Here is a 26,490-nt window from a genome sequence, read left to right as displayed (position 1 = left end):
ATAAGATATCACTAACACACGGAATGGAAATTTGGCTACACAGGAACTGAATTCCAAAACAGAACAGGGTCTCAAATTTAGAAAACCAACTTATGCTTGCTTAAGGGTAAAGGTGAGTTGGGGAGCTGCATAAAACCAGAGATTGAAATGAGCACAGATAAAGTTCCTTAAGCCAAATATGGAATAGACAAGAGCTACTCCTTGCTCAAGGAATTGGACTCAACAACCCATATTAAACGCCTAAGAATGTACCTGACTAGTAAGTATCTTAAAACCTATGGATTGCTATGTCTCCAAAAGAGAATCAAGCATGTGCACAGGGGCATAAACGCAGCAGTGATAGGATTGGAGAGGTTCGGTGAGCAAATGAAGACCCTTTGAAGTCATATTTCATGGTACCCATTCCACGGGTCTCAACTCTCCAGGTTTAAGGTATTCTTCCTTCAGCTAAAACATGCATGTGGAACCCAGAGTATGATCAACCATGTGATCGGGAGACGTGTTCAAATATGTCTCAGTTTTCGTACCCTGGTACTCTTGTGCAACATTCCAGACGCTTTACTAACACTCTCCCGACTTGGAGAGTCAGTCCCTTTAACCTCCTGTTTGGCGCAGTTTGCAATTTCTGCGGAAGATGAACAGGAATAGCGAGAAACAATGATAGACTAGCTGGAGGTGTCTGGACGTGTAAATTTAACTCTCATTTCCCACCAGGAAGAGGAATTAACCAAAGGCTCAGCGTGCCGTGCCGGGACCAGATTAGGGCCTGAAGCCATCCTGCGGTGTTGCGGCCAGGTCACAAGAAAGCGAGTTGAAGAAAGGAGCTCAGGGGCACTGTAATTCACAAACCTGCAGAGTTATAAATGACAGCTATCGTCCAAAAATATACTGAAATAAGGCTGCCAAGAGGACTTGAAAGCGGGGCAGAATTGCAGGAAACCGATTTCAGGAGGTAGACTGGAATTGCATTGAAAGCATAGGAAAAGAGGCAGAACGTCCACAATGATGCACTTGGCCAAAAAGGGCGTATGCGTTTTTTCCTGAATATATTCAGGAAAAAACGCATACGCCCTTTTTGGTCAACCAAGCAAACTTGCAAAGGAAATCTGCACTACAATGAAGTCTCACTTCCCCAGGTCAAAAGGGCCATCTGAAAAAAGTGTAAAATCCAGAAAGGGAGGACAGGCCATGGAGAACTGGGAGCCTTGTTATGCTGATGGGCGGGATGTAAATTGCCAACAACCACTTGGGAGAAGTGTATGGTGTTTCCTGAAACATCTAAAAAACAAAGCAACAGAGCCTAGGGCACTTCCAATTATGGTCCTATAGCTTAGGGAAATTAAAATCAAAAAGACACAGCCACCCCAAAGTTTGGGACGCCTCTGTTTACAAGAACCTCGTTTACAGTACAAGTTCAACATCGCAGAAAGTGAAAAATGGATAAAGAAGTTGTGGTATTTACTTACAAAGCAATATCGCTCAGCAATGAAATCTATGTCATCAGACCCTTAGCAGCACAATGAGTGGATTCATGTATGATGATTCTAACTGAAATAAGTCACACAGAAAATGAAACATCGTAAGATATCAGTAATACACGGAATGTAAACTTGGCTACACAGGAACTGAATTACAGAACAGAACAGGGTCTCAAATTTAGAAAACCAACTTATGCTTGCTTAAGGGGAAAGGTGAGTTGGGGTGCTCCATAAAACCAGAGATTGAAATGAGCACAGATAAAGTTCCTTAAGCCAAATATGGAATAGACAAGTGTTACTCCTTGCTCAACGAAATGGACACAACACCGCATATTAAACGCCTAAGAATGTACCTGACTAGTAAGTATCTTAAAACCTATGGATTGCTGTGTCTCCAAAAGAGAATCAAGCATGTGTACAGGGGCATGAACGCAGCAGTGATAGGATTGGAGAGGTTCGGTGAGCAAATGAAGACCCTTTGAAGTCATATTGCATGGTACCCATTCCACGGGTCTCAACTCTCCAGGTTTAAGGTATTCTTCCTTCAGCTAAATCATGCATGTGGAACCTAGAGTATGATCAACCATGTGATCGGGAGACGTGTTCAAATATGTCTCAGTTTTCGTACCCTGGTACTCGGGTGCAACATTCCAGACGCTTTACTAACACTCTCCCGATTTGGAGAGTCAGTCCCTTTAAACTCCTGTTTGGCGCAGTTTGCAATTTCTGCGAAAGATGAACAGGAATAGCGAGAAACAATGAGAGACTAGCTGGAGGTGTCTGGACGTGTAAATTTAACTCTCATTTCCCACCAGGAAGAGGAATTAACCAAAGGCTCAGCGTGCCGTGCCGGGACCAGATTAGGGCCTGAAGCCATCCTGCGGTGTTGCGGCCAGGTCACAAGAAAGCGAGTTGAAGAAAGGAGCTCAGGGGCACTGTAATTCACAAACCTGCAGAGTTATAAATGACAGCTATCGTCCAAAAATATACTGAAGTAAGGCTGCCAAGAGGACTTGAAAGCGGGGCAGAATTGCAGGAAACCGATTTCAGGAGGTAGACTGGAATTGCATTGAAAGCATAGGAAAAGAGGCAGAACGTCCACAATGATGCACTTGGCCAAAAAGGGCGTATGCGTTTTTTCCTGAATATATTCAGGAAAAAACGCATACGCCCTTTTTGGCCAACCAAGCAAACTTGCAAAGGAAATCTGCACTACAATGAAGTCTCACTTCCCCCCAGGTCAAAAGGGCCATCTGAAAAAAGTGTAAAATCCAGAAAGGGAGGACAGGCCATGGAGAACTGGGAGCCTTGTTATGCTGATGGGCGGGATGTAAATTGCCAACAGACACTCGGGAGAAGTGTATGGTGTTTCCTGAAACATCTAAAAAACAAAGCAACAGAGCCAAGGTCACTTGCACTTATGGTCCGATAGCTTAGGGAAATTAAAATCAAAAAGACACAGCCACCCCAAAGTTTGGGACGCCTCTGTTTACAAGAACCTCGTTTACCGTACAAGTTCAATATCACAGAAAGTGAAAAATGGATAAAGAACTTGTGGTACTTACGTACAATGCAGTATCACTCAGCAATGAAATCTATGTCATCAGGCCCATAGCAGCATAATGAGTGGATTCAGGTACGATGATTCTAACTGAAATAAGTCACACAGAAAAAGAAACATCATAAGATATCACTAATACACGGAATGTAAACTTGGCTACACAGGAACTGAATTCCAAAACAGAACAGGGTCTCAAATTTAGAAAACCAACTTATGCTTGCTTAAGGGGAAAGGTGAGTTGGGGTGCTGCATAAAACCAGAGATTGAAATGAGCACAGATAAAGTTCCTTAAGCCAAATATGGAATAGACAAGAGCTACTCCTTGCTCAATGAAATGGACTCAACAACCCGTATTAAACGCCTAAGAATGTACCTGACTAGTAAGTAACTTAAAACGTATGGATTGCTATGCATCCAAAAGAGAATCAAGCATGTGTACAGGGGCATAAACGCAGCAGTGATAGGATTGGAGAGGTTCGGTGAGCAAATGAAGACCCTTTGAAGTCATATTGCATTGTACCCATTCCACGGGTCTCAACTCTCCAGGTTTAAGGTATTCTTCCTTCAGCTAAAACATGCATGTGGAACCCAGAGTATGATCAACCATGTGATCGGGAGACGTGTTCAAATATGTCTCAGTTTTCGTACCCTGGTACTCTTGTGCAACATTCCAGACGCTTTACTAACACTCTCCCGACTTGGAGAGTCAGTCCCTTTAACCTCCTGTTTGGCGCAGTTTGCAATTTCTGCGGAAGATGAACAGGAATAGCGAGAAACAATGATAGACTAGCTGGAGGTGTCTGGACGTGTAAATTTAACTCTCATTTCCCACCAGGAAGAGGAATTAACCAAAGGCTCAGCATGCCGGGCCGGAACCAGATTAGGGCCTGAAGCCATCCTGCGGTGTTGCGGCCAGGTCACAAGAAAGCGAGTTGAAGAAAGGAGCTCAGGGTCACTGTAATTCACAAACCTGCAGAGTTATAAATGACAGCTATCGTCCAAAAATATACTGAAATAAGGCTGCCAAGAGGACTTGAAAGCGGGGCAGAATTGCAGGAAACCGATTTCAGGAGGTAGACTGGAATTGCATTGAAAGCATAGGAAAAGAGGCAGAACGTCCACAATGATGCACTTGGCCAAAAAGGGCGTATGCGTTTTTTCCTGAATATATTCAGGAAAAAACGCATACGCCCTTTTTGGTCAACCAAGCAAACTTGCAAAGGAAATCTGCACTACAATGAAGTCTCACTTCCCCCGGTCAAAAGGGCCATCTGAAAAAAATGTAAAATCCAGAAAGGCAGGACAGGCCATGGAGAACTGGGAGCCTTGTTATGCTGATGGGCGGGATGTAAATTGCCAACAGACACTCCGGAGAAGTGTATGGTGTTTCCTGAAACATCTAAAAAACAAAGCAACAGAGCCTAGGGCACTTCCACTTATGGTCCTATAGATTAGAGAAATTAAAATCAAAAAGACACAGCCACCCCAAAGTTTGGGACGCCTCTGTTTACAAGAACCTCGTTTACCGTACAAGTTCAATATCACAGAAAGTGAAAAATGAATAAAGAACTTGTGGTACTTACGTACAATGCAGTATCAATCAGCAATGAAATCTATGTCATCAGGCCCTTAGCAGCATAATGAGTGGATTCAGGTACGATGATTCTAACTGAAATAAGTCACACAGAAAAAGAAACATCATAAGATATCAGTAATACACGGAATGTAAACTTGGCTACACAGGAACTGAATTCCAAAACAGAACAGGGTCTCAAATTTAGAAAACCAACTTATGCTTGCTTAAGGGGAAAGGTGAGTTGGGGTGCTGCATAAAACCAGAGATTGAAATGAGCACAGATAAAGTTCCTTAAGCCAAATATGGAATAGACAAGAGCTACTCCTTGCTCAACGAAATGGACTCAACACCGCATATTAAACGCCTAAGAATGTACCTGACTAGTAAGTATCTTAAAACCTATGGATTGCTATGTCTCCAAAAGAGAATCAAGCATGTGTACAGGGGCATAAACGCAGCAGTGATAGGATTGGAGAGTTTCGGTGAGCAAATGAAGACCCTTTGAAGTCATATTGCATGGTACCCATTCCACGGGTTTCAACTCTCCAGGTTTAAGGTATTCTTCCTTCAGCTAAAACATGCATGTGGAACCTAGAATATGATCAACCATGTGATCGGGAGGCGTGTTCAAATATGTCTCAGTTTTCGTACCCTGGTACTCGGGTGCAACATTCCAGACGCTTTACTAACACTCTCCCTACTTGGAGAGTCAGTCCCTTTAACCTCCTGTTTGGCCCAGTTTGCAATTGCTGTGGAAGATGAACAGGGATAGCGAGAACCAATGAGAGACTAGCTGGAGGTGTCTGGACGGGCAAATTTAACTCTCATTTCCCAACAGGAAGAGGAATTAACCAAAGGCTCAGCGTGCCGTGCGGGAACCAGATTAGGGCTTGAAGCCATCCTGCTGTGTTGCGGCCAGGTCACAAAAAAGCGAGTTGAAGAAATGAGCTCAGGGGCACTGTAATTCACAAACCTGCAGAGTTATAAATGACAGCTATCGTCCAAAAATATACTGAAGTAAGGCTGCCAACAGGACTTGAAAGCCGGGTAGAATTGCAGGAAACCGATTTCAGGAGGTAGACTGGAATTGCATTGAAAGCATAGGAAAAGAGGCAGAACGTCCACAATGATGCACTTGGTCAAAAAGGGCGTATGCGTTTTTTCCTGAATATATTCAGGAAAAAACGCATACGCCCTTTTTGGCCAACCAAGCAAGCTTGCAAAGGAAATCTGCACTACAATGAAGTCTCACTTCCCCCCCGGTCAAAAGGGCCATCTGAAAAAAGTGTAAAATCCAGAAAGGCAGGACAGGCCATGGAGAACTGGGAGCCTTGTTATGCTGATGGGCGGGATGTAAATTGCCAACAGACACTCCGGAGAAGTGTATGGTGTTTCCTGAAACATCTAAAAAACAAAGCAACAGAGCCTAGGGCACTTCCACTTATGGTCCTATAGCTTAGGGAAATTAAAATCAAAAAGACACAGCCACCCCAAAGTTTGGGACGCCTCTGTTTACAAGAACCTCGTTTACCGTACAAGTTCAATATCACAGAAAGTGAAAAATGGATAAAGAACTTGTGGTACTTACGTACAATGCAGTATCACTCAGCAATGAAATCTATGTCATCAGGCCCGTAGCAGCATAATGAGTGGATTCAGGTACGATGATTCTAACTGAAATAAGTCACACAGAAAAAGAAACATCATAAGATATCACTAATACACGGAATGTAAACTTGCCTACACAGGAACTGAATTCCAAAACAGAACAGGGTCTCAAATTTAGAAAAACAACTTATGCTTGCTTAAGGGGAAAGGTGAGTTGGGGTGCTGCATAAAACCAGAGATTGAAATGAGCACAGATAAAGTTCCTTAAGCCAAATATGGAATAGACAAGAGCTACTCCTTGCTCAACGAAATGGACTCAACACCGCATATTAAACGCCTAAGAATGTACCTGACTAGTAAGTATCTTAAAACCTATGGATTGCTATGTCTCCGAAAGAGAATCAAGCATGTGTACAGGGGCATAAACGCAGCAGTGATAGGATTGGAGAGGTTCGGTGAGCAAATGAAGACCCTTTGAAGTCATATTGCACGGTACCCATTCCACGGGTCTCAACTCTCCAGGTTTAAGGTATTCTTCCTTCAGCTAAAACATGCATGTGGAACCCAGAGTATGATCAACCATGTGAACGGGAGACGTGTTCAAATATGTCTCAGTTTTCCTCCCCTGGTACTCGGGTGCAACATTCCAGATGCTTTACTAACACTCTCCCCACTTGGAGAGTCAGTCCCTTTAACCTCCTGTTTGGCCCAGTTTGCAATTTCTGTGGAAGATGAACAGGAATAGCGAGAACCAATGAGAGACTAGCTGGAGGTGTCTGGATGGGCAAATTTAACTCTCATTTCCCACCAGGAAGAGGAATTAACCAAAGGCTCAGCGTGCCGTGCCAGAACCAGATTAGGGCCTGAAGCCATCCTGCGGTGTTGCGGCCAGGTCACAAGAAAGCGAGTTGAAGAAAGGAGCTCAGGGGCACTGTAATTCACAAACCTGCAGAGTTATAAATGACAGCTATCGTCCAAAAATATACTGAAGTAAGGCTGCCAAGAGGACTTGAAAGCGGGACAGAATTGCAGGAAACCGATTTCAGGAGGTAGACTGGAATTGCATTGAAAGCATAGGAAAAGAAGCAGAACGTCCACAATGATGCACTTGGCCAAAAAGGGCGTATGCGTTTTTTCCTGAATATATTCAGGAAAAAACGCATACGCCCTTTTTGGCCAACCAAGCAAGCTTGCAAAGGAAATCTGCACTACAATGAAGTCTCACTTCCCCCCGGTCAAAAGGGCCATCTGAAAAAAGTGTAAAATCCAGAAAGGCAGGACAGGCCATGGAGAACTGGGAGCCTTGTTATGCTGATGGGCGGGATGTAAATTGCCAACAGACACTCAGGAGAAGTGTATGGTGTTTCCTGAAACATCTAAAAAACAAAGCAACAGAGCCTAGGGCACTTCCACTTATGGTCCTATAGCTTAGGGAAATTAAAATCAAAAAGACACAGCCACCCCAAAGTTTGGGACACCTCTGTTTACAAGAACCTCGTTTACCGTACAAGTACAATATCACAGAAAGTGAAAAATGGATAAAGAACATGTGGTACTTATGTACAATGCAGTATCACTCAGCAATGAAATCTATGTCATCAGGCCCTTAGCAGCATAATGAGTGGATTCAGGTACGATGATTTTAACTGAAATAAGTCACACAGAAAAAGAAACAGCATAAGATATCACTAATACACGGAATGGAAACTTGGCTTCACAGTAACTGAATTCCAAAACAGAACAGGGTCTCAAATTTAGAAAACCAACTTATGCTTGCTTTAGGGGAAAGGTGAGTTGGGGAGCTGCATAAAACCAGAGATTGACATGAGCACAGATAAAGTTCCTTAAGCCAAATATGGAATAGACAAGAGCTACTCCTTGCTCAAGGAATTGGGCTCAACAACCCATATTAAACGCCTAAGAATGTACCTGACTAGTAAGTATCTTAAAACCTATGGATTGCTATGTCTCCAAAAGAGAATCAAGCATGTGTACAGGGCATAAACGCAGCAGTGATAGGATTGGAGAGGTTCGGTGAGCAAATGAAGACCCTTTGAAGTCATATTCCATGGTACCCATTCCACGGGTTTCAAATACCCAGGCTTAAGGTATTCTTCCTTCAGCTAAAACATGCATGTGGAACCTAGAGTATGATCAACCATGTGATCAGGAGACGTGTTCAAATATGTCTCAGTTTTCGTACCCTGGTACTCGGGTGCAACATTCCAGACGCTTTACTAACACTCTCCCGACTTGGAGAGTCAGTCCCTTTAACCTCCTGTTTGGCCCAGTTTGCAATTTCTGCGGAAGATGAACAGGAATAGCCAGAACCAATGAGAGAATAGCTGGAGGTGTCTGGACGGGCAAATTTAACTCTCATTTCCCACCAGAAAGAGGAATTAACCAAAGGCTCAGCGTGCCGTGCCGGAACCAGATTAGGGCCTGAAGCCATCCTGCGGTGTTGCGGCCAGCTCAAAAGAAAGCGAGTTGAAGAAAGGAGCTCAGGGGCACTGTAATTCACAAACCTGCAGAGTTATAAATGACAGCTATCGTCCAAAAATAGACTGAAGTAAGGCTGCCAAGAGGACTTGAAAGCGGGGCAGAATTGCAGCAAACCGATTTCAGGAGGTAGACAGGAATTGCATTGAAAGCATAGGAAAAGAGGCAGAACGTCCACAATGATGCACTTGGCCAAAAAGGGCGTATGGGTTTTTTCCTGAATATATTCAGGAAAAAACGCATACGCCCTTTTTGGCCAACCAAGCAAACTTGCAAAGGAAATCTGCCGTACAATGAAGTCTCACTTCCCCCCGGTCAAAAGGGCCATCTTAAAAAAGTGTAAAATCCAGAAAGGCAGGACAGGCCATGGAGAACTGGGAGCCTTGTTATGCTGATGGGCGGGATGGAAATTGCCAACAGACACTCGGGAGAAGTGTATGGTGTTTCCTGAAACATCTAAAAAACAAAGCAACAGAGCCTAGGGCACTTCCACTTATGGTCCTATAGCTTAGGGAAATTAAAATCAAAAAGACACAGCCACCCCAAAGTTTGGGACACCTCTGTTTACAAGAACCTCGTTTACCGTACAAGTTCAATATCACAGAAAGTGAAAAATGGATAAAGAACTTGTGGTACTTACGTACAATACAGTATCACTCAGCAATGAAATCTATGTCATCAGGCCCTTAGCAGCATAATGAGTGGATTCAGGTACAATGATTCTAACTGAAATAAGTCACACAGAAAAAGAAACAGCATAAGATATCACTAATACACGGAATGGAAATTTGGCTACACAGGAACTGAATTCCAAAACAGAACAGGGTCTCAAATTTAGAAAACCAACTTATGCTTGCTTAAGGGTAAAGGTGAGTTGGGGAGCTGCATAAAACCAGAGATTGAAATGAGCACAGATAAAGTTCCTTAAGCCAAATATGGAATAGACAAGAGCTACTCCTTGCTCAAGGAATTGGACACAACAACCCATATTAAACGCCTAAGAATGTACCTGACTAGTAAGTATCTTAAAACCTATGGATTGCTATGTCTCCAAAAGAGAATCAAGCATGTGTACAGGGGCATAAACGCAGCAGTGATAGGATTGGAGAGGTTCGGTGAGCAAATGAAGACCCTTTGAAGTCATATTTCATGGTACCCATTCCACGGGTCTCAACTCTCCAGGTTTAAGGTATTCTTCCTTCAGCTAAAACATGCATGTGGAACCCAGAGTATGATCAACCATGTGATCGGGAGACGTGTTCAAATATGTCTCAGTTTTCGTACCCTGGTACTCTTGTGCAACATTCCAGACGCTTTACTAACACTCTCCCGACTTGGAGAGTCAGTCCCTTTAACCTCCTGTTTGGCGCAGTTTGCAATTTCTGCGGAAGATGAACAGGAATAGCGAGAAACAATGATAGACTAGCTGGAGGTGTCTGGACGTGTAAATTTAACTCTCATTTCCCACCAGGAAGAGGAATTAACCAAAGGCTCAGCGTGCCGTGCCGGGACCAGATTAGGGCCTGAAGCCATCCTGCGGTGTTGCGGCCAGGTCACAAGAAAGCGAGTTGAAGAAAGGAGCTCAGGGGCACTGTAATTCACAAACCTGCAGAGTTATAAATGACAGCTATCGTCCAAAAATATACTGAAATAAGGCTGCCAAGAGGACTTGAAAGCGGGGCAGAATTGCAGGAAACCGATTTCAGGAGGTAGACTGGAATTGCATTGAAAGCATAGGAAAAGAGGCAGAACGTCCACAATGATGCACTTGGCCAAAAAGGGCGTATGCGTTTTTTCCTGAATATATTCAGGAAAAAACGCATACGCCCTTTTTGGCCAACCAAGCAAACTTGCAAAGGAAATCTGCACTACAATGAAGTCTCACTTCCCCAGGTCAAAAGGGCCATCTGAAAAAAGTGTAAAATCCAGAAAGGGAGGACAGGCCATGGAGAACTGGGAGCCTTGTTATGCTGATGGGCGGGATGTAAATTGCCAACAACCACTTGGGAGAAGTGTATGGTGTTTCCTGAAACATCTAAAAAACAAAGCAACAGAGCCTAGGGCACTTCCAATTATGGTCCTATAGCTTAGGGAAATTAAAATCAAAAAGACACAGCCACCCCAAAGTTTGGGACGCCTCTGTTTACAAGAACCTCGTTTACAGTACAAGTTCAACATCGCAGAAAGTGAAAAATGGATAAAGAAGTTGTGGTATTTACTTACAAAGCAATATCGCTCAGCAATGAAATCTATGTCATCAGGCCCTTAGCAGCACAATGAGTGGATTCATGTATGATGATTCTAACTGAAATAAGTCACACAGAAAATGAAACATCGTAAGATATCAGTAATACACGGAATGTAAACTTGGCTACACAGGAACTGAATTACAGAACAGAACAGGGTCTCAAATTTAGAAAACCAACTTATGCTTGCTTAAGGGGAAAGGTGAGTTGGGGTGCTCCATAAAACCAGAGATTGAAATGAGCACAGATAAAGTTCCTTAAGCCAAATATGGAATAGACAAGAGTTACTCCTTGCTCAACGAAATGGACACAACACCGCATATTAAACGCCTAAGAATGTACCTGACTAGTAAGTATCTTAAAACCTATGGATTGCTGTGTCTCCAAAAGAGAATCAAGCATGTGTACAGGGGCATGAACGCAGCAGTGATAGGATTGGAGAGGTTCGGTGAGCAAATGAAGACCCTTTGAAGTCATATTGCATGGTACCCATTCCACGGGTCTCAACTCTCCAGGTTTAAGGTATTCTTCCTTCAGCTAAATCATGCATGTGGAACCTAGAGTATGATCAACCATGTGATCGGGAGACGTGTTCAAATATGTCTCAGTTTTCGTACCCTGGTACTCGGGTGCAACATTCCAGACGCTTTACTAACACTCTCCCGATTTGGAGAGTCAGTCCCTTTAACCTCCTGTTTGGCGCAGTTTGCAATTTCTGCGAAAGATGAACAGGAATAGCGAGAAACAATGAGAGACTAGCTGGAGGTGTCTGGACGTGTAAATTTAACTCTCATTTCCCACCAGGAAGAGGAATTAACCAAAGGCTCAGCGTGCCGTGCCGGGACCAGATTAGGGCCTGAAGCCATCCTGCGGTGTTGCGGCCAGCTCACAAGAAAGCGAGTTGAAGAAAGGAGCTCAGGGGCACTGTAATTCACAAACCTGCAGAGTTATAAATGACAGCTATCGTCCAAAAATATACTGAAGTAAGGCTGCCAAGAGGACTTGAAAGCGGGGCAGAATTGCAGGAAACCGATTTCAGGAGGTAGACTGGAATTGCATTGAAAGCATAGGAAAAGAGGCAGAACGTCCACAATGATGCACTTGGCCAAAAAGGGCGTATGCGTTTTTTCCTGAATATATTCAGGAAAAAACGCATACGCCCTTTTTGGCCAACCAAGCAAACTTGCAAAGGAAATCTGCACTACAATGAAGTCTCACTTCCCCCCGGTCAAAAGGGCCATCTGAAAAAAGTGTAAAATCCAGAAAGGGAGGACAGGCCATGGAGAACTGGGAGCCTTGTTATGCTGATGGGCGGGATGTAAATTGCCAACAGACACTCGGGAGAAGTGTATGGTGTTTCCTGAAACATCTAAAAAACAAAGCAACAGAGCCAAGGTCACTTCCACTTATGGTCCGATAGCTTAGGGAAATTAAAATCAAAAAGACACAGCCACCCCAAAGTTTGGGACGCCTCTGTTTACAAGAACCTCGTTTACCGTACAAGTTCAATATCACAGAAAGTGAAAAATGGATAAAGAACTTGTGGTACTTACGTACAATGCAGTATCACTCAGCAATGAAATCTATGTCATCAGGCCCGTAGCAGCATAATGAGTGGATTCAGGTACGATGATTCTAACTGAAATAAGTCACACAGAAAAAGAAACATCATAAGATATCACTAATACACGGAATGTAAACTTGGCTACACAGGAACTGAATTCCAAAACAGAACAGGGTCTCAAATTTAGAAAACCAACTTATGCTTGCTTAAGGGGAAAGGTGAGTTGGGGTGCTGCATAAAACCAGAGATTGAAATGAGCACAGATAAAGTTCCTTAAGCCAAATATGGAATAGACAAGAGCTACTCCTTGCTCAATGAAATGGACTCAACAACCCGTATTAAACGCCTAAGAATGTACCTGACTAGTAAGTAACTTAAAACGTATGGATTGCTATGCATCCAAAAGAGAATCAAGCATGTGTACAGGGGCATAAACGCAGCAGTGATAGGATTGGAGAGGTTCGGTGAGCAAATGAAGACCCTTTGAAGTCATATTGCATTGTACCCATTCCACGGGTCTCAACTCTCCAGGTTTAAGGTATTCTTCCTTCAGCTAAAACATGCATATGGAACCCAGAGTATGATCAACCATGTGATCGGGAGACGTGTTCAAATATGTCTCAGTTTTCGTACCCTGGTACTCTTGTGCAACATTCCAGACGCTTTACTAACACTCTCCCGACTTGGAGAGTCAGCGCCTTTAACCTCCTGTTTGGCGCAGTTTGCAATTTCTGCGGAAGATGAACAGGAATAGCGAGAAACAATGATAGACTAGCTGGAGGTGTCTGGACGTGTAAATTTAACTCTCATTTCCCACCAGGAAGAGGAATTAACCAAAGGCTCAGCATGCCGGGCCGGAACCAGATTAGGGCCTGAAGACATCCTGCGGTGTTGCGGCCAGGTCACAAGAAAGCGAGTTGAAGAAAGGAGCTCAGGGGCACTGTAATTCACAAACCTGCAGAGTTATAAATGACAGCTATCGTCCAAAAATATACTGAAATAAGGCTGCCAAGAGGACTTGAAAGCGGGGCAGAATTGCAGGAAACCGATTTCAGGAGGTAGACTGGAATTGCATTGAAAGCATAGGAAAAGAGGCAGAACGTCCACAATGATGCACTTGGCCAAAAAGGGCGTATGCGTTTTTTCCTGAATATATTCAGGAAAAAACGCATACGCCCTTTTTGGTCAACCAAGCAAACTTGCAAAGGAAATCTGCACTACAATGAAGTCTCACTTCCCCCGGTCAAAAGGGCCATCTGAAAAAAGTGTAAAATCCACAAAGGCAGGACAGGCCATGGAGAACTGGGAGCCTTGTTATGCTGATGGGCGGGATGTAAATTGCCAACAGACACTCCGGAGAAGTGTATGGTGTTTCCTGAAACATCTAAAAAACAAAGCAACAGAGCCTAGGGCACTTCCACTTATGGTCCTATAGATTAGAGAAATTAAAATCAAAAAGACACAGCCACCCCAAAGTTTGGGACGCCTCTGTTTACAAGAACCTCGTTTACCGTACAAGTTCAATATCACAGAAAGTGAAAAATGAATAAAGAACTTGTGGTACTTACGTACAATGCAGTATCAATCAGCAATGAAATCTATGTCATCAGGCCCTTAGCAGCATAATGAGTGGATTCAGGTACGATGATTCTAACTGAAATAAGTCACACAGAAAAAGAAACATCATAAGATATCAGTAATACACGGAATGTAAACTTGGCTACACAGGAACTGAATTCCAAAACAGAACAGGGTCTCAAATTTAGAAAACCAACTTATGCTTGCTTAAGGGGAAAGGTGAGTTGGGGTGCTGCATAAAACCAGAGATTGAAATGAGCACAGATAAAGTTCCTTAAGCCAAATATGGAATAGACAAGAGCTACTCCTTGCTCAACGAAATGGACTCAACACCGCATATTAAACGCCTAAGAATGTACCTGACTAGTAAGTATCTTAAAACCTATGGATTGCTATGTCTCCAAAAGAGAATCAAGCATGTGTACAGGGGCATAAACGCAGCAGTGATAGGATTGGAGAGTTTCGGTGAGCAAATGAAGACCCTTTGAAGTCATATTGCATGGTACCCATTCCACGGGTTTCAACTCTCCAGGTTTAAGGTATTCTTCCTTCAGCTAAAACATGCATGTGGAACCTAGAATATGATCAACCATGTGATCGGGAGGCGTGTTCAAATATGTCTCAGTTTTCGTACCCTGGTACTCGGGTGCAACATTCCAGACGCTTTACTAACACTCTCCCTACTTGGAGAGTCAGTCCCTTTAACCTCCTGTTTGGCCCAGTTTGCAATTGCTGTGGAAGATGAACAGGGATAGCGAGAACCAATGAGAGACTAGCTGGAGGTGTCTGGACGGGCAAATTTAACTCTCATTTCCCAACAGGAAGAGGAATTAACCAAAGGCTCAGCGTGCCGTGCGGGAACCAGATTAGGGCTTGAAGCCATCCTGCTGTGTTGCGGCCAGGTCACAAAAAAGCGAGTTGAAGAAATGAGCTCAGGGGCACTGTAATTCACAAACCTGCAGAGTTATAAATGACAGCTATCGTCCAAAAATATACTGAAGTAAGGCTGCCAACAGGACTTGAAAGCCGGGTAGAATTGCAGGAAACCGATTTCAGGAGGTAGACTGGAATTGCATTGAAAGCATAGGAAAAGAGGCAGAACGTCCACAATGATGCACTTGGTCAAAAAGGGCGTATGCGTTTTTTCCTGAATATATTCAGGAAAAAACGCATACGCCCTTTTTGGCCAACCAAGCAAGCTTGCAAAGGAAATCTGCACTACAATGAAGTCTCACTTCCCCCCCGGTCAAAAGGGCCATCTGAAAAAAGTGTAAAATCCAGAAAGGCAGGACAGGCCATGGAGAACTGGGAGCCTTGTTATGCTGATGGGCGGGATGTAAATTGCCAACAGACACTCCGGAGAAGTGTATGGTGTTTCCTGAAACATCTAAAAAACAAAGCAACAGAGCCTAGGGCACTTCCACTTATGGTCCTATAGCTTAGGGAAATTAAAATCAAAAAGACACAGCCACCCCAAAGTTTGGGACGCCTCTGTTTACAAGAACCTCGTTTACCGTACAAGTTCAATATCACAGAAAGTGAAAAATGGATAAAGAACTTGTGGTACTTACGTACAATGCAGTATCACTCAGCAATGAAATCTATGTCATCAGGCCCGTAGCAGCATAATGAGTGGATTCAGGTACGATGATTCTAACTGAAATAAGTCACACAGAAAAAGAAACATCATAAGATATCACTAATACACGGAATGTAAACTTGCCTACACAGGAACTGAATTCCAAAACAGAACAGGGTCTCAAATTTAGAAAAACAACTTATGCTTGCTTAAGGGGAAAGGTGAGTTGGGGTGCTGCATAAAACCAGAGATTGAAATGAGCACAGATAAAGTTCCTTAAGCCAAATATGGAATAGACAAGAGCTACTCCTTGCTCAACGAAATGGACTCAACACCGCATATTAAACGCCTAAGAATGTACCTGACTAGTAAGTATCTTAAAACCTATGGATTGCTATGTCTCCGAAAGAGAATCAAGCATGTGTACAGGGGCATAAACGCAGCAGTGATAGGATTGGAGAGGTTCGGTGAGCAAATGAAGACCCTTTGAAGTCATATTGCATGGTACCCATTCCACGGCGTTCAACTCTCCGGGTTTAAGGTATTCTTCCTTCAGCTAAAACATGCATGTGGAACCTAGAGTATGATCAACCATGTGATCGGGAGACGTGTTCAAATATGTCTCAGTTTTCGTACCCTGGTACTCGGGTGCAACATTCCAGACGCTTTACTAACACTCTCCCTACTTGGAGAGTCAGTCCCTTTAACCTCCTGTTTGGCCCAGTTTGCAATTTCTGCGGAAGATGAACAGGGATAGCGAGAACCAATGAGAGACTAGCTGGAGGTGTCTGGACGGGCAAATTTAACTCTCATTTCCCACCAGGAAGAGGAATTAACCAAAGGCTCAGCGTGCCGTGCGGGAACCAGATTAGGGCTTGAAGCCATCCTGCTGTGTTGCGGCCAGGTCACAAAAGAGCGAGTTGAAAAAAGGAGCTCAGGGGCACTGTAATTCACAAACCTGCAGAGTTATAAATGACAGCTATCGTCCAAAAATATACTGAAGTAAGGCTCCTAAGAGGACTTGAAAGCCGGGCAGAATTGCAGGAAACCGATTTCAGGAGGTAGACTGGAATTGCATTGAAAGCATAGGAAAAGAGGCAGAACGTCCACAATGATGCACTTGGCCAAAAAGGGCGTATGCGTTTTTTCCTGAATATATTCAGGAAAAAACGCATACGCCCTTTTTGGCCAACAAAGCAAGCTTGCAAAGGAAATCTGCACTACAATGAAGTCTCACTTCCCCCCGATCAAAAGGGCCATCTGAAAAACGTGTAAAATCCAGAAAGGCAGGACAGGCCATGGAGAACTGGGAGCCTTGTTATGCTGATGGGCGGGATGTAAATTGCCAACAGACACTCAGGAGAAGTGTATGGTGTTTCCTGAAACATCTAAAAAACAAAGCAACAGAGCCTAGGGCACTTCCACTTATGGTCCTATAGCTTAGGGAAATTAAAATCAAAAAGACACAGCCACCCCAAAGTTTGGGACGCCTCTGTTTACAAGAACCTCGTTTACCGTACAAGTTGAATATCACAGAAAGTGAAAAATGGATAAAGAACTTGTGGTACTTACGTACAATGAAGTATCACTCAGCAATGAAATCTATGTCATCAGGCCCGTAGCAGCATAATGAGTGGATTCAGGTACGATGATTCTAACTGAAATAAGTCACACAGAAAAAGAAACATCATAAGATATCACTAATACACGGAATGTAAACTTGGCTACACAGGAACTGAATTCCAAAACAGAACAGGGTCTCAAATTTAGAAAACCAACTTATGCTTGCTTAAGGGGAAAGGTGAGTTGGGGTGCTGCATAAAACCAGAGATTGAAATGAGCACAGATAAAGTTCCTTAAGCCAAATATGGAATAGACAAGAGCTATTCCTTGCTCAACGAAATGGACTCAACACCCCATATTAAACGCCTAAGAATGTACCTGACTAGTAAGTATCTTAAAACCTATGGATTGCTATGTCTCCAAAAGAGAATCAAGCGTGTGTACAGGGACATAAACGCAGCAGTGATACGATTGGAGAGGTTCGGTGAGCAAATGAAGACCTTTGAAGTCATATTGCATGGTACCCATTCCACGGGTCTCAACTCTCCAGGTTTAAGGTATTCTTCCTTCAGCTAAAACATGCATGTGGAACCCAGAGTACGATGAACCATGGGAACGGGAGACGTGTTCAAATATGTTTCAGTTTTCCTCCCCTGGAACTCGGGTGCAACATTCCAGACGCTTTACTAACACTCTCCCCCTTGGAGAGTCAGCGCCTTTAACCTCCTGTTTGGCCCAGTTTGCAATTTCTGTGGAAGATGAACAGGAATAGGGAGACCAATGAGAGACTAGCTGGAGTTGTCTGGACGGGCAAATTTAACTCTCATTTCCCACCAGGAAGAGGAAATAACCAAAGACTCAGGATGCCATGCCGGAACCAGATTAGGGCCTGAAGCCATCCTGCGGTGTTGCGGCCAGCTCACAAGAAAGCGAGTTGAAGAAAGGAGCTCAGGGGCACTGTAATTCACAAACCTGCAGAGTTATAAATGACAGCTATCGTCCAAAAATATACTGAAGTAAGGCTGTCAAGAGGACTTGAAAGCGGGGCAGAATTGCAGGAAACCGATTTCAGGAGGTAGACTGGAATTGCATTGAAAGCATAGGAAAAGAGGCAGAACGTCCACAATGATGCACTTGGCCAAAAAGGGCGTATGCGTTTTTTCCTGAATATATTCAGGAAAAAACGCATACGCACTTTTTGGCCAACCAAGCAAGCTTGCAAAGGAAATCTGCACTACAATGAAGTCTCACATCCCCCCGGTCAAAAGGGCCATCTGAAAAAAGTGTAAAATCCAGAAAGGCAGGACAGGCCATGGAGAACTGGGAGCCTTGTTATGCTGATGGGCGGGATGTAAATTGCCAACAGCCACTCGGGAGAAGTGTATGGTGTTTCCTGAAACATCTAAAAAACAAAGCAACAGAGCCTAGGGCACTTCCACTTAAGGTCCTATAGCTTAGGGAAATTAAATTCAAAAAGACACAGCCACCCCAAAGTTTGGGACGGCTCTGTTTACAAAAACCTCGTTTACAGTACAAGTTCAAAATCGCAGAAAGTGAAAAATGGATAAAGAAGTTGTGGTATTTACTTACAAAGCAATATCACTCAGCAATGAAATCTATGTCATCAGGCCCTTAGCAGCACAATGAGTGGATTCAGGTATGATGATTCTAACTGAAATAAGTCACACAGAAAAAGAAACATCATAAGATATCACTAATACACGGAATGTAAACTTGGCTACACAGGAACTGAATTCCAAAACAGAACAGGATCTCAAATTTAGAAAACCAACTTATGCTTGCTTAAGGGTAAAGGTGAGTTGGGGTGCTGCATAAAACCAGAGATTGAAATGAGCACAGATAAAGTTCCTTAAGCCAAATATGGAATAGACAAGAGCTACTCCTTGCTCAACGAAATGGACTCAACACCGCATATTAAACGCCTAAGAATGTACCTGACTAGTAAGTATCTTAAAACCTATGGATTGCTATGTCTCCAAAAGAGAATCAAGCGTGTGTACAGGGACATAAACGCAGCAGTGATAGGATTGGAGAGGTTCGGTGAGCAAATGAAGACCTCTGAAGTCATATTGCATGGTACCCATTCCACGGGTCTCAACTCTCCAGGTTTAAGGTATTCTTCCTTCAGCTAAAACATGCATGTGGAACCCAGAGTATGATCAACCGTTTGAAAGGGAGCCGTGTTTAAATATGTCTCAGTTTTCGTACCCTGGTACTCGGGTGCAACATTCCAGACGCTTTACTAACACTCTCCCCACTTGGAGAGTCAGCGCCTATAACCTCCTGTTTGGCCCAGTTTGCAATTTCTGCGGAAGATGAACAGGAATAGGGAGAACCAATGAGAGACTAGCTGGAGGTGTCTGGACGGGCAAATTTAACTCTCATTTCCCACCAGGAAGAGGAAATAACCAAAGGCTCAGCGTGCCGTGCCGGAACCAGATTAGGGCCTGAAGCCATCCTGCGGTGTTGCGGCCAGCTCAAAAGAAAGCGAGTTGAAGAAAAGAGCTCAGGGGCACTGTAATTCACAAACCTGCAGAGTTATAAATGACAGCTATCGTCCAAAAATATACTGAAATAAGGCTGCCAAGAGGACTTGAAAGCCGGGCAGAATTGCAGGAAACCGATTTCAGGAGGTAGACTGGAATTGCATTGAAAGCATAGGAAAAGAGGCAGAACATCCACAATGATGCACTTGGCCAAAAAGGGCGTATGCGTTTTTTCCTGAATATATTCAGGAAAAAACGCATATGCCCTTTTTGGCCAACCAAGCAAGCTTGCAAAGGAAATCTGCACTACAATGAAGTCTCACTTCCCCCCGATCAAAAGGGCCATCTGAAAAAAGTGTAAAATCCAGAAAGGCAGGACAGGCCATGGAGAACTGGGAGCCTTGTTATGCTGATGGGCGGGATGTAAATTGCCAACAGACACTCGGGAGAAGTGTATGGTGTTTCCTGAAACATCTAAAAAACAAAGCAACAGAGCCTAGGGCACTTCCACTTATGGTCCTATAGCTTAGGGAAATTAAAATCAAAAAGACACAGCCACCCCAAAGTTTGGGACGCCTCTGTTTACAAGAACCTCGTTTACCGTACAAGTTCAATATCACAGAAAGTGAAAAATGGATAAAGAACTTGTGGTACTTACGTACAATGAAGTATCACTCAGCAATGAAATCTATGTCATCAGGCCCGTAGCAGCATAATGAGTGGATTCAGGTACGATGATTCTAACTGAAATAAGTCACACAGAAAAAGAAACATCATAAGATATCACTAATACACGGAATGTAAACTTGGCTACACAGGAACTGAATTCCAAAACAGAACAGGGTCTCAAATTTAGAAAACCTACTTATGCTTGCTTAAGGGGAAAGGTGAGTTGGGGAGCTGCATAAAACCAGAGATTGAAATGAGCACAGATAAAGTTCCTTAAGCCAAATATGGAATAGACAAGAGCTACTCCTTGCTCAACGAAATGGACTCAACACCGCATATTAAACGCCTAAGAATGTACCTGACTAGTAAGTATCTTAAAACCTATGGATTGCTATGTCTCCAAAAGAGAATCAAGCATGTGTACAGGGGCATAAACGCAGCAGTGATAGGATTGGAGAGGTTCGGTGAGCAAATGAAGACCCTTTGAAGTCATATTGCATGGTACCCATTCCACGGGTTTCACCTACCCAGGTTTAAGGTATTCTTCCTTCAGCTAAAACATGCATGTGGAACCTAGAGTATGATCAACCATGTGATCGGGAGACGTGTTCAAATATGTCTCAGATTTCGTACCCTGGTACTCGGGTGAAACATTCCAGACGCTTTACTAACACTCTCCCGTCTTGGAGAGTCAGTCCCTTTAACCTCCTGTTTGGCCCAGTTTGCAATTTCTGTGGAAGATGAACAGGAATAGCGAGAACCAATGAGAGACTAGCTGGAGGTGTCTGGACGGGCAAATTTAACTCTCATTTCCCACCAGGAAGAGGAATTAACCAAAGGCTCAGCGTGCCGTGCCGGAACCAGATTAGGGCCTGAAGCCATCCTGCGGTGTTGCGGCCAGCTCAAAAGAAAGCGAGTTGAAGAAAAGAGCTCAGGGGCACTGTAATTCACAAACCTGCAGAGTTATAAATGACAGCTATCGTCCAAAAATAGACTGAAGTAGAGCTGTCAAGAGGACTTGAAAGCGGGGCAGAATTGCAGGAAACCGATTTCAGGAGGTAGACTGGAATTGCATTGAAAGCATAGGAAAAGAGGCAGAACGTCCACAATGATGCACTTGGCCAAAAAGGGCGTATGCGTTTTTTCCTGAATATATTCAGGAAAAAACGCATACGCCCTTTTTGGCCAACCAAGCAAGCTTGCAAAGGAAACCTGCACTACAATGAAGTCTCACTTCCACCCGGTCAAAAGGGCCATCTGAAAAAAGTGTAAAATCCAGAAAGGCAGGACAGGCCATGGAGAACTGGGAGCCTTGTTATGCTGATGGGCGGGATGTAAATTGCCAACAGACACTCGGGAGAAGTGTATGGTGTTTCCTGAAACATCTAAAAAACAAAGCAACAGAGCCTAGGGCACTTCCACTTATGGTCCCATAGCTTAGGGAAATTAAAATCAAAAAGACACAGCCACCCCAAAATTTGGGACGCCTCTGTTTACAAGAACCTCGTTTACAGTACAAGTTCAACATCGCAGAAAGTGAAAAATGGATAAAGAACTTGTCTTACTTACGTACAATGCAGTATCACTCAGCAATGAAATCTATGTCATCAGGCCCTTAGCAGCACAATGAGTGGATTCAGGTACGATGATTCTAACTGAAATAAGTCACACAGAAAAAGAAACATCATAAGATATCAGTAATACACGGAATGTAAACTTGGCTACACAGGAACTGAATTACAGAACAGAACAGGGTCTCAAATTTAGAAAACCTACTTATGCTTGCTTAAGGGGAAAGGTGAGTTGGGGAGCTGCATAAAACCAGAGATTGAAATGAGCACAGATAAAGTTCCTTAAGCCAAATATGGAATAGACAAGAGCTACTCCTTGCTCAACGAAATGGACTCAACACCGCATATTAAACGCCTAAGAATGTACCTGACTAGTAAGTATCTTAAAACCTATGGATTGCTATGTCTCCAAAAGAGAATCAAGCGTGTGTACAGGGGCATAAACGCAGCAGTGATAGGATTGGAGAGGTTCGGTGAGCAAATGAAGACCCTTTGAAGTCATATTGCATGGTACCCATTCCACGGGTTTCACCTACCCAGGTTTAAGGTATTCTTCCTTCAGCTAAAACATGCATGTGGAACCTAGAGTATGATCAACCATGTGATCGGGAGACGTGTTCAAATATGTCTCAGATTTCATACCCTGGTACTCGGGTGAAACATTCCAGACGCTTTACTAACACTCTCCCGACTTGGAGAGTCAGTCCCTTTAACCTCCTGTTTGGCCCAGTTTGCAATTTCTGTGGAAGATGAACAGGAATAGCGAGAACCAATGAGAGACTAGCTGGAGGTGTCTGGACGGGCAAATTTAACTCTCATTTCCCACCAGGAAGAGGAATTAACCAAAGGCTCAGCGTGCCGTGCTGGAACCAGATTAGGGCCTGAAGCCATCCTGCGGTGTTGCGGCCAGCTCAAAAGAAAGCGAGTTGAAGAAAGGAGCTCAGGGGCACTGTTATTCACAAACCTGCAGAGTTATAAATGACAGCTATCATCCAAAAATATACTGAAGTAAGGCTGCCAAGAGGACTTGAAAGCGGGGCAGAATTGCAGGAAACCGATTTCAGGAGGTAGACTGGAATTGCATTGAAAGCATAGGAAAAGAGGCGGAACGTCCACAATGATGCACTTGGCCAAAAAGGGCGTATGCGTTTTTTCCTAAATATATTCAGGAAAAAACGCATACGCCCTTTTTGGCCAACCAAGCAAGCTTGCAAAGGAAATCTGCACTACAATGAAGTCTCACTTCCCCCCCGGTCAAAAGGGCCATCTGAAAAAAGTGTAAAATCCAGAAAGGCAGGACAGGCCATGGAGAACTGGGAGCCTTGTTATGCTGATGGGCGGGATGTAAATTGCCAACAGACACTCGGGAGAAGTGTATGGTGTTTCCTGAAACATCTAAAAAACAAAGCAACAGAGCCTAGGGCACTTCCACTTATGGTCCCATAGCTTAGGGAAATTAAAATCAAAAAGACACAGCCACCCCAAAATTTGGGACGCCTCTGTTTACAAGAACCTCGTTTACAGTACAAGTTCAACATCGCAGAAAGTGAAAAATGGATAAAGAACTTGTCTTACTTACGTACAATGCAGTATCACTCAGCAATGAAATCTATGTCATCAGGCCCTTAGCAGCACAATGAGTGGATTCAGGTACGATGATTCTAACTGAAATAAGTCACACAGAAAAAGAAACATCATAAGATATCAGTAATACACGGAATGTAAACTTGGCTACACAGGAACTGAATTACAGAACAGAACAGGGTCTCAAATTTAGAAAACCTACTTATGCTTGCTTAAGGGGAAAGGTGAGTTGGGGAGCTGCATAAAACCAGAGATTGAAATGAGCACAGATAAAGTTCCTTAAGCCAAATATGGAATAGACAAGAGCTACTCCTTGCTCAACGAAATGGACTCAACACCGCATATTAAACGCCTAAGAATGTACCTGACTAGTAAGTATCTTAAAACCTATGGATTGCTATGTCTCCAAAAGAGAATCAAGCGTGTGTACAGGGGCATAAACGCAGCAGTGATAGGATTGGAGAGGTTCGGTGAGCAAATGAAGACCCTTTGAAGTCATATTGCATGGTACCCATTCCACGGGTTTCACCTACCCAGGTTTAAGGTATTCTTCCTTCAGCTAAAACATGCATGTGGAACCTAGAGTATGATCAACCATGTGATCGGGAGACGTGTTCAAATATGTCTCAGATTTCGTACCCTGGTACTCGGGTGAAACATTCCAGACGCTTTACTAACACTCTCCCGACTTGGAGAGTCAGTCCCTTTAACCTCCTGTTTGGCCCAGTTTGCAATTTCTGTGGAAGATGAACAGGAATAGCGAGAACCAATGAGAGACTAGCTGGAGGTGTCTGGACGGGCAAATTTAACTCTCATTTCCCACCAGGAAGAGGAATTAACCAAAGGCTCAGCGTGCCGTGCTGGAACCAGATTAGGGCCTGAAGCCATCCTGCGGTGTTGCGGCCAGCTCAAAAGAAAGCGAGTTGAAGAAAGGAGCTCAGGGGCACTGTTATTCACAAACCTGCAGAGTTATAAATGACAGCTATCATCCAAAAATATACTGAAGTAAGGCTGCCAAGAGGACTTGAAAGCGGGGCAGAATTGCAGGAAACCGATTTCAGGAGGTAGACTGGAATTGCATTGAAAGCATAGGAAAAGAGGCAGAACGTCCACAATGATGCACTTGGCCAAAAAGGGCGTATGCGTTTTTTCCTAAATATATTCAGGAAAAAACGCATACGCCCTTTTTGGCCAACCAAGCAAGCTTGCAAAGGAAATCTGCACTACAATGAAGTCTCACTTCCCCCCCGGTCAAAAGGGCCATCTGAAAAAAGTGTAAAATCCAGAAAGGCAGGAGAGGCCATGGAGAACTGGGAGCCTTGTTATGCTGATGGGCGGGATGGAAATTGCCAACAGACACTCCGCAGAAGTGTATGGTGTTTCCTGAAACATCTAAAAAACAAAGCAACAGAGCCTAGGGCACTTCCACTTATGGTCCTATAGCTTAGGGAAATTAAAATATAAAAGACACAGCCACCCCAAAGTTTGGGTCGCCTCTGTTTACAAGAACCTCGTTTACAGTACAAGTTCAACATCGCAGAAAGTGAAAAATGGATAAAGAACTTGTGGTACTTACGTACAAAGCAATATCACTCAGCAATGAAATCTATGTCATCAGGCCCTTAGCAGCACAATGAGTGGATTCAGGTACGATGATTCTAACTGAAATAAGTCACACAGAAAAAGAAACATCATAAGATATCAGTAATACACGGAATGTAAACTTGGCTACACAGGAACTGAATTCCAAAACAGAACAGGGTCTCAAATTTAGAAAACCAACTTATGCTTGCTTAAGGGGAAAGGTGAGATGGGGTGTGCATAAAACCAGAGATTGAAATGAGCACAGATAAAGTTCCTTAAGCCAAATATGGAATAGACAAGAGCTATTCCTTGCTCAATGAAATGGACTCAACACCGCATATTAAACGCCTAAGAATGTACCTGACTAGTAAGTATCTTAAAACCTATGGATTGCTACGTCTCCAAAAGAGAATCAAGCGTGTGCACAGGGACATAAACGCAGCAGTGATGGGATTGGAGAGGTTCGGTGAGCAAATGAAGACCTTTGAATTCATATTGCATGGTACCCATTCCACGGGTCTCAACTCTCCAGGTTTAAGGTATTCTTCCTTCAGCTAAAACATGCATGTGGAACCCAGAGTATGATCAACCATGTGAACGGGAGACGTGTTCAAATATGTCTCAGTTTTCCTCCCCTGGTACTCGGGTGCAACATTCCAGACGCTTTACTAACACTCTCCCCCTTGGAGAGTCAGCGCCTTTAACCTCCTGTTTGGCCCAGTTTGCAATTTCTGTGGAAGATGAACAGGAATAGGGAGAACCAATGAGAGACTAGCTGGAGGTGTCTGGACGGGCAACTTTAACTCTCATTTCCCACCAGGAAGAGGAAATAACCAAAGACTCAGCATGCCATGCCGGAACCAGATTAGGGCCTGAAGCCATCCTGCGGTGTTGCGGCCAGCTCACAAGAAAGCGAGTTGAAGAAAGGAGCTCAGGGGCACTGTAATTCACAAATCTGCAGAGTTATAAATGACAGCTATCGTCCAAAAATATACTGAAGTAAGGCTGTCAAGAGGACTTGAAAGCGGGGCAGAATTGCAGGAAATCGATTTCAGGAGGTAGACTGGAATTGCATTGAAAGCATAGGAAAAGAGGCAGAACGTCCACAATGATGCAATTGGCCAAAAAGGGCGTATGCGTTTTTTCCTGAATATATTCAGGAAAAAACGCATACGCCCTTTTTGGCCAACCAAGCAAGCTTGCAAAGGAAACCTGCATTACAATGAAGTCTCACTTCCACCCGGTCAAAAGGGCCATCTGAAAAAAGTGTAAAATCCAGAAAGGCAGGACAGGCCATGGAGAACTGGGAGCCTTGTTATGCTG

At 43.7% G+C, this 26,490-nt stretch overlaps 1 long non-coding RNA gene across 9 annotated transcripts in view; it reads right to left on the bottom strand.

Moving 5' to 3' along the window:
• Positions 1 to 26,490, bottom strand: part of LOC307181240 — a 1,005,010-nt gene that overhangs the window by 685,388 nt on the left and 293,132 nt on the right. The window contains exon 1 of one of the 9 annotated variants that reach the window (XR_013826205.1): positions 17,262 to 17,342. The exons of the other annotated variants lie outside the window; for them this stretch is intronic. This is a non-coding gene — a long non-coding RNA (uncharacterized lncRNA). Of the gene's footprint in view, positions 1 to 17,261; positions 17,343 to 26,490 lie in introns of those variants that run through there. 9 annotated transcript variants of the gene reach the window in all.

This window comes from Stenella coeruleoalba, assembly GCF_951394435.1.
Source record: "Stenella coeruleoalba genome assembly, contig: scaffold_84, whole genome shotgun sequence".
Lineage (NCBI taxonomy): Eukaryota > Metazoa > Chordata > Mammalia > Artiodactyla > Delphinidae > Stenella > Stenella coeruleoalba.
The sequence above is the reverse complement of the archived record's forward strand: the minus strand, read 5'-3'. Positions and strand labels throughout refer to the sequence as shown.